The sequence below is a fragment of the Strigops habroptila genome, chromosome 6, assembly GCF_004027225.2.
Source record: "Strigops habroptila isolate Jane chromosome 6, bStrHab1.2.pri, whole genome shotgun sequence".
NCBI lineage: Eukaryota > Metazoa > Chordata > Aves > Psittaciformes > Psittacidae > Strigops > Strigops habroptila.
This window is the reverse complement of record NC_044282.2, coordinates 25059047-25075862: the sequence shown is the minus strand read 5'-3', so window position 1 is coordinate 25075862 and position 16816 is coordinate 25059047. Positions and strand designations below refer to the sequence as shown.

Sequence of the window (16816 nt, the reverse complement as noted above, 5' to 3'; positions counted from 1 at the left end):
TCTCTTTCTTTCCCTCCTTTCTGCCTCCCTGTACTGAGCCAGAAATAGATGGGAAGACGAACTATAAGAAAACGACACTAGAGTAAGTCCTCCTCCTCCTTAGTTTTCTCTCTCTGTTTTATACACTAACGAGGGTGCCGATAGAGCAAAACTGTGCTGTAACTCTTCCTTAATCATGTCGCAGTAGCTGCAAGCCCAAGGGTGGATGAGCATAGTTGGGGAGTGATCTTGTCTACACTGAAATGACAATGTGTTTTAGTCATATTAAGGCCACTCTTGTGGTTTTAAGGTAATGAACATGTCCTCGACCTTTTCTTCATTTCATTTTCCCATGCAAAATTCCTCTTCATCTTGTGCTGCTCCCAAAAGCTTCTCTCTATTGTTCCTCACCTTTGTCTTCTCCTCTCTTTTGTCCAAGAGTGCTCTGGCATCCTTGATGTGAGAATCATCTGAGTTTCTTTGATCTGTTCCTCATCCCTTACAAATCTGTTGTTTTGCCAGTTGTTCTTCTGACAGTGGTTAATGAGTGCTTTGAACCCAGATGGGCTATGAATAGAGTAAAAGGTAGTTTAACAAACTTTTAAAGAAGAATTTGCCAGAGTGAAAAAGGATCCATGTCCGTCTCTCATGCTCTTCTAGGTGCTCTTTACCAGATTGGTTGTTGTGTGACATGTCGTCTGAGTTTTTCTAAAAGCTCTACATTCAGGATTTTCTTCCTCATCCTCTCTTCTAGGCTTTATCTGTTTCACTTGGCAATCTTGTTTTTTCTGCTTTCACTTCAACTTCACTAGTGTTTGGGGTTTGGGGCATATTTTTCCATCTCTGACTTCTTTGAACTCTGTCTACTCCAACATCAGCAGCTCATGGGCTTTTCTGGTTCCTCTTCCAGCTTTGTTAGGCTTCCAGTCCTTAGTAGTGCAGGATTTTTTAGATAACACTAGTGTACTGTGTTCGTTGGTAGGAGTGATGGTGAAGGAAGATCTATGTCTGTCTTATCGGACAGGAACTGATGCCTCCTTGAGATTTTTGTTGGGCTTTTTTCCTATATGTTGTAAAAGTGGGATCTCTGGAAAGTGTCCTGGCATATAGGAAATACAGACGTGCTGAGCTTCATGAGGGTAGGGAAGCAGAAGACCAAGGGGGGAAATCCTGGCTGGTTCTGGGAACACAGTCCAGGAACACAATGTCGCTGTAGCATAATCCTGCCCTTCTCGATTATTTCATCACCAGATCAGCAGTTTTGTTTTTGTTTTCCTTATTTCTATTGAGGAGCTGGGCAGCCTTTGTGGGCAGATAACGTGAGTACTCTCCATGTATTAACACTATCTATCTCGCACAAGCTGGCCTCTTGTAAAGCATAAAGAAGACTCAGATATGCTGAAGTTTCAAAATACTTATTAACTACAAAGCAGGTACACTGAACTGCATGGTCCTCTTCAGTACTCAAAACAAGGCTAAAACATCAATTTTTGGCTGTAGAGAAATTAGAAACATCAGGAGACTGGAGTGAATGCAACAAATAGTGTTATGCTCCATTGTTGATCATTTGGGTTCCTGTGGGGCCCATGAGCATATGGGAAAAGGTGGGAGAACAGGAGGCAGTGAGCAGGAGTGGGGGCATTGGTGTTCCCTTTGCTCTCACAGCTCCCTGTACTTGACATGAGTACAGATATTTCTGGATGATGAACCTGGGACGATTTCTGTGCAGCCATTAGGGCAGAGTCTTCACTGGGAGCTGAGATTCTGCCCTGTAGGAGGAGCAGCTTTCAAGAGATCGAGAGATGCAGACTCTATAGCATAGACTCTTTAATCACCTAAAATGATGTTAGTTGTGTTCCTTTTTTATCTGTGTGAAGAGGCTGCTGGTATGGGAGATTTTTATTTTATCTGGATGGGTATCCCATTTCGATGAAGCAGATGGCATGTGTTTGACAAGTGCCCCTTGGTAAGAGAGTAAACATAGCAAGAATACACCCTAACCCATCAGTATTTTCTTAGGTCTTTTGTAACATCAAAGCACCCTTGTGCAGTGCTCATTATAGTTGCCTGATGCAACAGCCAAGGTTTTATGATACCTACTTTCTTCTGTTGTTCCTATGCTTGTACAGCTGGCAAGATTCTCAAGAGATATATGGAAGAGCAATGTGATACTCTCGGTGAGTTGTGTTAATCGAGCTGTAGCCTGCACTAAGAGAGGTTACGTGAGATTAACTTCACTTACTTGACCTAACAGTAGTTTGTGTCAACACTTAGCTTTCTAAAATTAATTAATTAATTGCAGTATAAGTAGAATAGGACAGGAACTTACAGTTTTGTTTATTTTGAGCTTGGTGTGGAGGCGTTACAGATGCCAATCTGAATGTAGTGGACTTTTGCTCTGCATGGCCTTACTCTGCTAGAACAAAAGAGGAAGGACATTTTAGGAACTGTGCTGTTTGATAGATTGGAACAAAAGAGCCCTGGGATAGGGAACCATAAGTCAGATTTCTGTTACCTGACTGACATTCCCACCACTGGACTCTTGCATGATGTGGGGAAGAGTCTTCTACAGAATTTCCAGAGAAGTTAGCAAGTATTAAAGAAAGCATAGAGGGTGCCTACAACCCACTGAGAGCTCCTTCAGCTCCATGTCTGCTGTGGGATCAGGCAGGGCAATCAGGATTTCCAAAGTATTGTATGTCATGACCTCTTTGGAGATACAAACATCACCTACACAGATACTGCGGTGAAAGGCAGCTTGACTATCCATCAGCCAGAAAAGATCGGAAAAAGAATTGCTCTGCAGCTGTTGTATAGCATTACAGCTTCATAGTGGGGATAGACTACCTTTTACAGATACTGTTTCTTATGATAGTCTTCCTTCTGAAGAACTTGGAGCGTATCTGTATATGCGTTGCATCTCACTTTTCCTACCTCTGACTGTTTGTTGATAATGGTGAGTGCATCAGGCACAAAAGTCTTGTTTCTCTGGGGATTCAGGTCCCCAGTCCAGTCCCCCATGTCCAGAACTTGTCAACCTTCTCGACCTTTTCCCATTTTTTACTTACTTCTGACATCTGCCTTCCACCAATACTCTGTAATTACCTAGGGGTAAAGGTAAGCTGTTCCTTTCTTTTGTTCCAAGTACCCAGTGGGAGGGGCTTCAGAAAACCTTCAGGCTGACACAGGACATAAAGCAGGTGTATGTTCCCTCTCTGTAATTTGCAGGTCTCATCCATATGCTTTTCAGACTTTTTGAAAGGATATGTTTTTCCTAGTTCATGACAACCACACTGATGGGTGATTTGCTACACCAAAGCAGGTTATTCACTGACTTTAAAAAAGAAGAGCAAACTGATTTTTTTCAGGTAGTAATTTCCAAGTTTATCTCTCTGTATAGAATAATTCCCATGGTGATATTCTGCCTTTGCAGCTTTAGTGATAAACCCTGTTTCAGTTTTAATTCTTCTTCTTTGCATTATTATTTGTATTATCTTTTTGTTTCAGTAACAAAACCTTTAGGAATTACAAATCCAAATGTAATCCTATTGTACTTACCGTCATGGCATTCATTGTTAGGTCCTTCAGGATGATGCATTAAAAACCTCACTGACAAAATGAGTATATAGGAGGAGAAGAATCATGGAGTTTTAGACTAGTGCCCCTGTTCTCAACTACCTATGTTTATTTTACATCACAGCATTGCATCCTTGGATATGAACAGTTGATGAGGCAAATAAAATTTGATATGCCTACTAGAATTACTGATTCAGTTGTGTTTGCTGCAGAGAAATAGTCTTACTTGGGCATGGATCAGATAACCTCAGATGTGTGTGGAGAAGAACTACCAGTTTATTCATCTTGATATACCTAAAATCATAAATCCGTGTAAGTCACTGAATATATTTTAGATGGATCATAGAATCACGGAGTGGTTGGGCTTGGAAGGGGCCTCTGGAGATCACTTGGTCCAACCCCCTGCTTGGGCAAGGGCACCCAGAAGTGGTTGCCCAGGTTACTTAGTTTCTTTGCAGTGTCTTGTATTGGTGTTATATATCTAAATGTTTGAATGTTCTGTATCGGAATTCATGCACCCATATCTTAAGGCTCTGTAATGCTTAAGAAGGATATTTTAACTTCTTTTGAGTTGAAAAATCATTGAAGTTTTGCAATGAACAGTGCTCCATTAGGCAAGATTATATGTCAATTTTGGTACTGTACAGTCCATAAAACCTGTAGATAATGAGTACACAGATGGCTTGATTTAATAGACTGGTTCATAAGCACGGCTGAGAAGGATGGAGCTGGAGGGGCTTGAGGAAGATGTTTGTCTTAAGAAGTAATTCTACGGGCAATGTATGTTTTTCGTGGTTTAGGATGTTACTTAATACTTGGTATCTGAAGTATTTCAATGTAAAGCAGTGGGAAAGGACTGAGACCTTGGTAAACAATTTAAACTTTGCTGATCCCGTGCAGAAGGTGCAACAAGAGCGGGCATGACATGAGATGGGTCAGTGTGGCCGAAGGCCTTTTGCAGATAATTCCTCAAACCTCTGTTGGCAAGGTTATTTACTCAATGGTGGGACTGTCTTCAGAAATAAGTGTGTATTGCATAAATTAAACTTATTCCTTGACTCTCAGGTTGTAACGTCTGAGTCAGCAAATGTGTCCTACTGATGTATTCATCTCAGTACTAATATATTCAGCCCAGTATGTTTTGATGAAGTGAAGATCTTGTGTCAAAACCCTGCTGCTGTCATTGTCGTGCAGTCTGTCCCAGCACACGCCTGTTCTCAAGCATAACTCCCTCTTCTCCTCCCAAAATCTGCAATTGTAAAGATCCTACTGGCATGTCAGAACATGACTGCAGAGAACCCGAGGGGCATTTTTAATGAGAATAGCTTTAGAATTCCTGCCTTGATTTATGAAGAAAAGAAAAGAAAAAAATCACAGAAACAGCATCCTCTTACCTATTAAAATGTTTGCCTTCTACTTAATGGTTATATCAGCTTAGCTTTTGCAGATGCAGATTGAATAACCAAACTGTTTTCCACTTAGAGGTATAGACTCTTTCTCTGCTTAAATGCAATACAATTCCAGAGAGGGAAGTGGAAAGGTAAAGCACTGGAGGTCTGTGTTCTAAATTATGGAAGAAATAAACATTCAAGACTTAAGGATCACATGTTTTCTGCAAAATTTTCCTGTAACTTGTCTGTGAGAAATAAAGCTGAAAGTATTTGTAGCAGTTTGCTGTACTGTTCTAAGGAGGGTTTTATGACTTGTACAAAGTGAGACAAAAAAGGCAACAGGTCTTTGCTTTTAATTCCCATTCATCAACCCAGCTGTTTTAATGTATGCATTTTATTTTTTTGTTTGATTTTGAGCAAAGCTTTAGGTTACAGCCACAGAAATAATAAAAGTACAATCATTGTGCATTATTTATATTCATGCATTCAAAATCATAATTCATATTCATAATCATGTTTATGAGTATAGAAACCCATTCCAGCCCGTGCTGAGGACACCAATTACAGCAGGTGCCCTAAGTCTGATCTGCATCTACATTGCCTTTCAGAAAATGCCAAACCCATTCTCATTTATGCTGTTCCCAGCCAGTAGACATCATTTCTCACTGTTCAGTAACACCTCCCTCTCCTCCCTTCCCCCCCGCCCCCCAAAAAAAGCTTGACTCCCAACATTCCTGTCATGTCTGTGAATATTTGTGCAAGTCCTTGGCAAGAAGCTGACTGTTCCTCACCACTAGCCAGTCTGCTTCTGCTGCTTTGTATGCCTGTGTCTTCCAGCACTTACTCTGGTAGTTGAAGTACCAGGGGAGGTGAGGTGTGTACGGTGGCTTTAAACACCCTGAGTACAAGTGGATCATTAGCATAGCAAGTAGGATGAGAGAATGTAGAGGCTTGCGGCGCTGCTGGATATTCGTTTTTCCGTAGCTTTTATTTAAAAAGGAAATTAAACATGGAAAACCGTAAGAAAAGAATGCTGTGGTGTGAACCTTAGCGATGTCACGGTGTCTGTGTTACTCTGTGGGAGACATGCCTTGTGTGGTGCACAGGACAAGCAGTGACTGGGCAGGGCTGGAGAGAGGTAAGAGTGTGCTTTTGTGTGGAAGCTGTGACCTGGAACCCAAGAGCAGGCTCTCACTATCAGGAACAACGGTTGACTAATTCTGGCAGTTCCTGCCCTCTCTATGATTTGCTTTTCAGCTTTAGTGTTGTATTAACTCCTTCTCCTCAGTGTTACACTGGCTCGGGGCAGGCGTGTTCCTTAGGTTTCTTGTTGCGCTCCCAAACTAACACATTCATCAAAATAATGCAGGATGGTTTTGTGTATGTCAATTTCTTTTACTGTATTCTGTTGCATGAATTTACATGGCACATAAATCTGGAAAAAATGTGTTTCAGGATTTTTGTTTCCTCATAATACCTGTCACTGTAGTACTGTAGCAAGGAGCCGGACCTCTGTGGAAGTTTCTTTGCACTAGCCTAATGATGGTCAGTTCACATAAGTTTAAATATCATAATGACATTTTGCCCCTCATCCTAAGCAGAACTGTGTCTGGAAGTGGAGAGAAGGTATTCTTTGAGAGGAGACTGCCACTCTGTTGCAAAGGTTGCCCAGATGCCAGGTCCAGTACTTGATTAAGAAATTTCATGCTCCTGTTGGTTCTACAGACATTGTTTCAATCTCTTCATTGCTTTTTATAAACTTTGAATCAAAGCAAACTCATAATAATGATGGTAAAACCTCCAGTAACTTCTGAAGTGAATTCCTTGTATCCTCATCGTAGCAGGTCTGTTAGTAAATCAACATGCAGTCTAACAAGGAGGAAACTTTTCAAGTAGAACTTTTGCTAAGCAGATGAAATACACATCTCCAGGTCTCATCTCCAAATATGGTTAATATATAAAACTTCAAATGCCTTTTAAGAGAACAGCTGCAAATCTGTTGATGTAAAATTTCAAGTATTGTTCTCTTGTGTAGTTTGTCAGTATTACTGGAGGTACCAAAGCAGAAGCTGTGCTCACCAAGGGGACAGTCCTGCTCTGCTTGATGGTTCTGGCAAAAATCATGTTTCAAAGGACAGGAGCAGGATCAATTTCAGATTCTTCATTTCTTTAGCCTTTGCTGCTTCCTGCTGAACTACCTTCCCCCCCCCTTTTTTTCTTCCCCAGTAGCCTGGAACACATTCCAGAAGTGTCTGTGTGAGGGAGAAGAGTAAGAGTGCCAAGGCTCCTGGTGAATAAGAGACTTTGTGATGAATCTTGTAAAGTTGGACCTTTTCATTCAGAGAATGGTTCTCCATTATTGAGTCTTTTGTTGCTGCCTTTTGAGTTGGAGGGGAGAGGAGGAGATGCTAAGTGTTGTGCTGTGACACTTCCCTCTAGTCTACCTGAATTACCAGAGGGATGAATTGATTTGACTGCGGGGGCGGGGGGGGGGGGATAGGGGAAAATGCAGAGGAGGTTGATTCACTCTGTTAAATCTGAAGGCGCGCCGGTGGTATTACTTCAACTCTAAAACTACCCAGTTTTGAGAAATTTAAATTTACATGGGAAGTTTGATTTTTAATTATATTGATCCAGGCTGAGAGAGAATAATGAAAACATTCAGGTTTAAAATCATATTTTTAAAATAGACATTCAAGTCTTGCTGACTCCCATTTCCTTGGAATACATCTTTCTTGAAGCTGAGTGTTTCTGTTTTAGTCCTAAACTATTTCACAACAGTGTTGTAATTCTAAGATTTGTTTTGTTAATACATCAACTTGGAGCTTCAGTACAAGGTGAATTTGGATTGCATGTATATTCAGGCTATGTCAGAATTCCAAACATGCACGTTTTCCCTGCTGAACATACCGTATTTCTTACAATTTTTCTGCTAATAACAGCTGGAGAACTACAGTGGCAGTTTCTAATTTAACTAGGGGACATGTTGTGCATGGTCAGAACTGCAGCAGCTGTGTCCCAGGAGTACACCTTGGTAAAATTACTCATCACACCTCAGGTGATAGAATCTGATTACTAATAGGTAATAATTAATATGTAAACATAGGTGTGTGAGCTGTCACTTCAAGAAGGGACAGTGGATGCAGTGGAGAAACTGCATGAAGAGGTTGTCTGTAGTTTGCCAGGCTTAGGAGTCCTTGCTTGTGAAAGCTTGCACTTAGCAGAATTGAGTCTCGTAAACTTGCATTTAAACCTTAATTCTTCATTACGTATGGCAGGGTATCACACAAAGGTCTTTGGAATGAATCCATTATTTCAAACTTCTGTAGTGGTTGTTAACTTAAACACCTTTAGAGAGAGAAGTGCCTTTTAATAGTCTGGCACTTTTACCCCTGCAATTATTGCAGGAGTTCCTATTGTATCCATTTGTGATGTTTCCTTCTTTCCAAGTTGAAGTGTGCAGCTCTGTTGCAGCAAACGCTGCAGCATCCTTTCAGCACTGCCGCCAGAGCTGTCAGTCTCTAGCTTCAAGGGAGTTGCCCTGTTTCCACAGGTTGCTTCCGGCTTTTTATGTTGGCTCCTGGTGTGTTGGCTTGGCAGTCACTCATCTGGGAGAGCGTTTCAGAAGACTAATCCTTATTTCATATAAAAATCTTCTGGACAAAATGCCTAACTTGGGAATTAGGCTGCTGCTTTTGACACTGCATCCAAGTTCTGTGTTTGACTTCTTTATAATGCGCGAGGGGTTTGGCTGGGAAGGCTGTGCTGCCTCTGTGCTGCTTGTCCTTCTGAACAGTTGCAGCAGCTGGCATCTCTTCAGATCTTAGGAGGAGACCTTGTAACACAGTGGCAAACATCTAAATACTTTTAGTTCTTGGGGAACCTGCCCTGGCAGGGTACTTGTTGGGGAGCATAGCAAGATGCGGCTAGATGGGACCTGTTTCCCTCCCTTTCCTTCCCCAAGCAAGAAAGAGAAACCAAAAGTGGGTGTAAAAGCGAATCCTTTTGGAGGCAAGCCAGCCTCTTCTCCTCATACCTGTGAGGGTAGCACCCAAACAGCCTGTGCCACCAGCTACACCTGATGCAGAGGTGCACTGATGCCTCTTCCCTTCTCCCTGCCGACTGAAGACGTCAGATGCACTCTCCTCCATCCTTGTTGGTTTTGTTGTGACAGGGCATCCCAGGAACATAGTCCTTCTGAAGATCTCCCCACATATATGTGGGCAATACAGGTCTGCCAGGCTCATGTACCACAAATGACTAAGTAGAATATGGTGAACCTGCTCCTGATTTCTAGCGTGATGGTTTTCTTGCACTTGCTACAGAATGGTGCGGAGCGGCGGATTTTTCTGCCCAATCTAAAGGTTTGGGGGTTGTTTTGGGTTTTGTTTCTTTTTTTTTTTTAAGCATTGGGCTGTTGCCTGGCGTTATTGCTACAGATCTCCAAGACCTAGCGTCAGGACTGAACATGTTTTGCAGGCTTCTCTGTTATCTCATCACTGCCCTCTTCTGCCTCACCCCAGCTTGCCATTTCCTCATCGATTTAATGAAGACAGAGGGTTCTTTATTATATGATACTCAGCATGCAATATGGTAGTGTTGCAGGAGAGCTAGCGGTGTGGTCATTACCAGGTGTTTGGCATTTTCTGTTTCAGGGAGATCTGTTGCTGTAAGAATGACTTCAGTCTTACTCAGTCCCTATGCACACCGGTTGTGAATGCCTTGTTGTGTGGCACCATCTGTGCAGCCACAGGCCTTCCCAGGGAGCTGCAAGTAGATGTGGATGGTGGTGTGAGTTGGCTCCTTCTTAGCCTCCTGCGGAAGATCACCACCTACTGCTTGAACAGAAGTGAATGTGGGTCTCACAACACGTGGAGACTTCTGAGCTGGTGAACCAAATAGATGTGAAATCCCATACAGAATCTTCAAAAGAGCCAATTGTAGACCAAGTTTTTTCATGAGAGAAATATGGGGAGATCTGTTGTCATATAAAGGCATCAGGGTATTTTGTCTCTGGCACCTCAGGAAGGAAGAAGCTGCAGTTTTACTGTAGGATGTGCTCTTAGTTTGCTGGCCAGATCATCTGTTTCTGTTTCACCTTCTGTTTTACTCCAAGTGAGCCTGCGCTGATTACAGTGTTGTCTTTTCTGGCGGGCAGACAGTAAAGCAAGACTGATCCAATTGTTGTTTCATAACTACTTCTTGGAAGACACATCCATCATTTTGTGGACAAGTTCAATAACCAGAACATGTTTTCTTCATTTTTGAAAATGTGGCTCATGAAACACGTGTTATTCTTTGGAAGTGAAGTGCATTTTAATGTGCAATAAAAGTCTCTGACAAAGAGTACATGCATAGCCTACAGGGAAAAGTAGCTTAATTCTCCTGTCTTTAAAGATTATTTTCATTTTGGAGCGTCTCTCCCAACAATATGATTAAAATAAGGCACTGCCGTGGTTGCCTTGGACACTTGAGCCATTAAGGCAGTCAGGATTTGAAAGGCTTTCTCAAAATGAGTTAATAGCAGTAGCAGCCTAACATTCTCTCAGAATTTTCTGCTATCAAATTGTATATAGATATTTTAAGAAGGCTTATTGCAAATATTCCCTTGCTGAAGGAGAATTCAACCATTATCAGATGTGATTATATGAAACCATCCTTTGGCCTATTAATATATTGTATTTCTTCTGGCAAGTAGAATACATGCAACATAAGCCATGGAACTGAATTCTTAATACAGTCATTGTACAAATGTCTTTTCCTATTCTACCAGTATATATGCTTATTAATATTCTGTGACCTTGTTCATATCACATAATAGTTGTGTTTGGAAGGGACCTCTGAAGATCTGTGGAAGCTGCACACTTTGAATATTAGAACAGTGGTTTAAATACCCGAAGGGAACTAAATCCTCGTACACTGTGCTATTCTGATTGAAGATGAAAACCACTTTCAGCTGAGAAGCTTTCAAATGTATTGCTGATCTCCCAACAGTAGCATACTGCTATTGATTTTGTCTCTAGTAATCATTTCAGAGTTGCCCTTACATCATTGCCATGGTTTTGTCTTTCACCTTGGCTGAGCTTTTGAGCAGTGAGCATCTGGTGAAGGTGATGACTGTGATGAAAAGGTAACCATTCAGAAAAAGGCAGAAAGGATGTTTGTACTAAAGGGTTTGCATTGGGCATTCAGCTTCACAAGTGAAGCAGTGAGATTTCAGCAGGTCAGTTGTTCTGAGAGTGATTGGAAAGAGTCACCAGGCTTTGTGACTCTTTTTGCAAAGTTTGTTTTCACATTATGAAGAGAGGTCATGCTGGTCAAAATTTCAAGCTAGTAAGTAGTCATCTCTTGATTTTTGTTTTAAAATGGGGTCAGCCCAGCATTCAAAAGCTGGGCTCCAAAAAGCTAGCCTCTGAAAAGCAAGCCTTTCCTCCACCTTTTCTCTCATTACTAGATGATGAGTTGGCAGTTGACTACCCTGATGATCCTCATCTTGTCTCTCTTTTCTCCATGGCAAACCTACAGCCTGTGTGTACTTGAAATGATGTGCAGGGCTCAGGCCTCTGCAAGCATTTCTTCCTCTCTTGTCTTAGTTGCTTTGCTATCTGTCAAATCACTAATGGTCAGACATTTAAGGAATGAGTCCTTGGTGGATTTTAAGAGCTTAAGGCAGCCCCACTGAGTTATGGCTCAAGGGACAGTGTCAGACACCAGACCAATAGCTTATTTCTAAGTAATGGCACAGTAACAAATAGAGATCAGTAGCACAATTATCCAGGTTGAAATGACAATTATCCAAATCCAGTAATTCACCATGGGCTAAGCTTAATATCCAGGTGAACAAAGACTTACGTGCCCACGGTGAACAGGCAGGCCAGCAGGAAGCCAGGCATGGCTGTTTTCCAGGTGAGGAGCAACTTGAGCTAACCGAGGGGCTCAGGACTGCCAAATTCCCCAATCGTATGCTGTTTCTTTACTCTTGAGTTGCAGAAGCAGTACCTGGACTTGTTAACTAATGACCGTGTCCTGCCTCTGCTCCCGCTCTGTGCTGGTTCTATCCTTGGTGTGCACAGGTGTGGAAATACCACATAAAGCAATACTAGCCCCACGCTTACACCTCTGTTGGCGTGGCTTGTCAGTTGGGAATTGATTATTCTGATGTTGGAAGGTATGGGTGGTGGTGCTGGAGGCAGATGTTTCCCTGGTGTCAGAGGTAGGTTCTGCTCCCGGGCAGCTGGTGGTTGTTAACGGATGAGCTTTGTCTTTACTGTTCATGGAGAAGAGATTTATTTCACATAAGTGTACTCAGTTTTCTCACTTCTCATTCTTACACTGGAAGGCAGGCAAGATTTCATTTCTAACATTTTAAAGGAAAAAATAAGTGAGAGAGTGAAGTGGGCCATTTAGTCAGGCATGGAAATTTGGGGGACAGGAGTAGGGTGCCCAAGGGGTGCCAGCCAGCTCTAGACGCCCAGACTTTTCACACAAGTGCTTTTGACTGTCCTCATATGTTTTATTTCAGGAGTTTTTAATGTTAGCATCCTGAAGGCTAGGGCGTAAGTATCAACCATATGTTTCAATTCCCTTAAGCTGGAAGGAGATAAAGTTTACAATTTCCTTTCTCCTTACTTGCCCCTTACTGGAAACCGTTGATGTATTTGTTTGTGGCTTTCCAAAATGGACAAGGAGAGGGTGGTACCCTCTCATGAGGGTTGTTGTTACTTCATTATTGATTTTACAGCCTGTCCTGTGTATCGTTACCCGAGTTCATTTGGATCCAGCTGTAACTGAAATATAAGGCTATTTTTCCATCTGTGTTCACCTGCCTAAAAAGCTACCCTGAGCAGAAAATAGAGAAATACTTTGAATCTGTTGGACAAGTTACAAGGGCTGTTCAGTCCTGTGGTAATCATCACTGTGAGCATATGAGAACTGAAATAATAATTGTAATAGTCCGTTTTCTTTTAAAGCCCCTCAAGGCAAGTGCTTGTGATTATTTGCTGTTAGATACAGGTCAGAAGCAATATGTGTGTTAGGATTTGGGAACCATTGCATTAGCCTTGTGTAAGAGGGAAAGAGGCCTGGTAAATTTCCTTATACTAAGGGAATTTCTTGCATTACCCCTTATCTGCAGCATAAATGTCATGAGCTATTTAAAAAAGATCCCTCCTGAAAAAAAAGTTGCTGAACATCCATATTTAGTCAGTAGATCAGAAAGGCATTACTCTCTTGTACAGCTTTTGCTCCAGTATTCTGCATAGTGCTTTACCCTGCATAGTCATTCTGCTGGTCAGCAGAAGGTGCAGGAGGAAGGAGGGTCACTGTGTGCTATGAAACCTCTCTTCCAGCCCTGCGTCAGCAGGCTGCTTTTTTCTGGCCTGTGTAGTAGCTGATAGTTGCCCCTTGCAGCATTTTAGTGCATTTGGCACCGGTTCGTGCTGCAGCTGAATTAAACCAACCTAAACCTGTATGTAAGATTTTTCCCTGGTTAGACTGACCTTGGAAGTAAACCTGTTTGCTGGGACTATGTCTGGTTTTATGCGTGTGCTGAGTCAAAGAATTAAGTGTTAGTCAAAGTTGCTAGCTAGTTCACGGTTTGTTAAAACAGACAAGCTAACACTGAATGGACTGTGTAAAGCTGTGCTCATGTTCTGTTTCCTGCCATGCACGGGGACCTGACCTCTTTCCTCTTTCCAGTGGTTTTGTATACAAGAAGCTTATAATCTCACTTGTCAGTAAAAACAGCTGTGATATGAAATACAAAAGCACATCTCACCTGGTAAAGAAAAATATGCTTTTACCCTATTGTGCAGAACATGACAGGACAACACAGAAGCACAACCCATCTGCCTAACAGAAATGAGTAGGTCAACTCTGAAACTCTAATAGATGTTGTTTATTGACCCATAATGGCTTTTCTAATCTCCTGACCATGTCCCCTAGACAGTTTGGAAGCTGCTTGGTGCATTAAAGGATGGCGTCAGACCTAGGATGGTGTTTGGTCCCAGGCAGCGCAGCTGCTTTTGTGGATGCAGTGTGAGCTGTGCTCCAGTTTTAGGACTCCTGTTACCCGCACTGCAGGGGTAACAGCAGCTTCTGGCACTGGATCCTGAGCGCCTACAGCTGTGAGTTACTTCTAGCCTTGCCTCTTCCCTCCTGTTTGGAAGTGGTGTACCGTCTTCTCTATGAGAGAGACAATGGGGTTGGGAGGATTCCTTGTGGAGGTTGCATCTGCTTCTGCTCTGTAACTCCTTCTCTACCCAGAGTGGCACAACTTTTTGGGGCTGCTGTGCTCTGCTTTTATCACAGCAGTCATTGCTGTGCCAGAAAACATCCAAATGAGCCCTTCCACCCTTTTCTGGCTTCCTCAAGACAGATCAATTGCACCCTTGAGAATAATAATAAATATGAGTCTGAAATGCTGGCTTTATATGGCTTTTTAACTTTTATACTTCGTCCTCAGTGTTTCAATTAAGGCAAATTAAAAATTAATCATATAACAGAGTATGTGATAAGGTCATGCAAGTTAGCAATATAAATTCATTGTGTTTGATGGGAACATAAAAATAAAATGAGAGATTGCAGGGGTTCTTACAATCCTAATTCATTAGTGGTGAACAAAATAACAGACTGAGACTTCCTAGGCTTAGCAAGATCCCAGTGTAGACTGGGATCCCAGGTAGACATCCAGACCTGTGGATGGTTAGACCATCCCTATTACATCGCCTTCTCTTTGCCAGTGCAAAAACCCCACCACCCAGACAGGGACAAAATGTCATGTAGACTTCCATGTGTATGACCATGTCTGCAATAAGTATCCTGTGCTTGTTTCATCCAGGTGGTCCGTTTGCTGGCTGGAGGTTTGTGGCTGGTTTCAGCCTCTGGAGGCTGTGACATTGGCACCACTGAATATCTCTTTGAACAGATAAACTAAATGTTACTTTTTTTTCTTTTTTTTTTTTAATTTGAGGCAGTCAGCCATCATCTTAATAATAATGATAATGTATTTTTGTAAAGTATCTTATGTCATTTTCTAAAATCAAAGCACTGGGGCCTAAATAGCTGAGCTTCATTAAGGAGATGAAGTGAACGAAGAGAGGCATCTGGCAGAAGAACGGAGGACAGAGTAAAAATAGAGGCACATGTTAGTTTGAGTAGCATTAGTCATTTCTGATATTATGTTGCCTGTGAACCTCTGCTCCATTCAAAGTGGAAGCCTGAGCCAACAAAGCCAGTTTTCAGGACATTCACACAGTGTTCCTTTCTTCCTGAAAATAAGCAGCTGAAGCTTGGGGAAATTGGAGGTGCCTTTTGGCCAGCAGAAATCTTTGTCACAAGGACAATTTGACAATGTATCCTAAATAAATCTTCAAAAAGCAAATCAGCAATTTTTGTACCGCACTTAATTTTTTTTTTTTTTTTTTTCCTTCCAATATGCTGTTTTCTTAAAACATGTGCCCTGATTCATTGTGGTCAGTCAATATGAGGATCCTGGAGAATATAATGTAAATAAACACCCTCTTTAGTTTTAGCTATTTATTTGTATAGCCTGCAAGAAGAGGGTAGCTTGCTTTGTGCTGGATTGCAGAGTTCTTGCCTTAGGCTGTAACATGGCTAAACAGAAACCTGTATTTCAGAAACATTAATGATTTTTCACACTTTTAATCTTGAGTTAAAGAGTCAGTTTCAAATTTCTGTCTTAAACTGTTTCGGTTTTTTGTTTGGTTGGTTGGGGTTTGTTTTTTGTTTGGTTGTGTTACTCTTAATTTTGTCAATTTCTCCCTTGCACTTACTTTTTCCTATTCTCTATTTTCATCTTTTATGTTCCTTCTAAGAAGCATAGCTCAGTGCAAACAGTAGTACATTACTTTTTGGAGTACCACGGTATGTCACAGTAAATCTGGAATCAGCATCTCTATAGCTGGTAAACCAGACGTGTATAGAAATAACTGTCTCAACAGCACAGAGAAAGCTGCTATCAAACCTTGGACTGGAATATAGGTGTTCTGGTCACACCACTCGACTCAGCTAGACAATTAGACTCAGTGTCTAATTGCTGCTTTATTTGTCTGTCTGGCCTTTTGAGCTTTTTGTTCTAAATGTTTTCCTAATTTGAGCTCTTCTCCTCTAGTCTAGCTTGCTTCAGGCTTGGACACTCTGGAGGTGCTTTGGTATACATGTTCACCTGTCTCTTCATAATGCTTTCCATCATGGTAGTAACATAGGCAGGGTACTGTTTCTTCTTATAGCATAAATATGATGAGTAATAATATGGTGGGATACAGATATAATACTTAATAAGAGAGACTACAGAACATGTATCTGTTGTTATCCTATCCATGGAGAACAGGGACTTCAGGATGTTTTCTGATTTATATAATTGTGTGCACCATTATATTTAGAGAATGAATGTTTCCTGACGTAGAGAAAACGTTTTTGGCAGTTTATTGAAAATTCCCTTGTGTCACTGACTGTATTGTACAAATAATGTAGTGTAGTGAGCAGGGGGTTATGTTTGATGGGAAAAACACATTTTGCTTTAATACTCAAAAGTGCAAACAAGAGCAATGCAGTGTAATAAGGGATGGCAGTTGACAGTTTGCTAAAGGGAGTTTCTCACATTGGAAGATTTTAATAGTATTAAATACAATAATCCTATGTGCTGAATGCTCCTAATTGTGAAATAAAAGGCACACCAAAACCAGATTTCTTATGTACAGATGGTCAAAATTTCTTTCCAAAATGGAGAAACTATTTAGCTCTGTAGAAAGTGGTGAGACCTGTGCTGGTGTAGAGTAGACCAGGAGAGGTTCAGCACTTGCCTCAGCCTGCTTTTCTGCATTTCCAGTGAGCAGCTACAAACGCTCAGC

The 16816-nt window shown here is 41.5% G+C and overlaps 1 protein-coding gene across 8 annotated transcripts in view; it reads left to right on the top strand.

Annotated features, from left to right (window-relative positions):
* Positions 1-16816, top strand: part of ANKRD6 (ankyrin repeat domain 6) — a 95824-nt gene that overhangs the window by 10406 nt on the left and 68602 nt on the right. Inside the window, exon 2 of one of the 8 annotated variants that reach the window (XM_030489513.1) lies at positions 43-82. The exons of the other annotated variants lie outside the window; for them this stretch is intronic. The gene's annotated coding sequence lies outside the window, so the exon portion shown is untranslated. The remainder of the gene's footprint in view (positions 1-42; positions 83-16816) is intronic. 8 annotated transcript variants of the gene reach the window in all.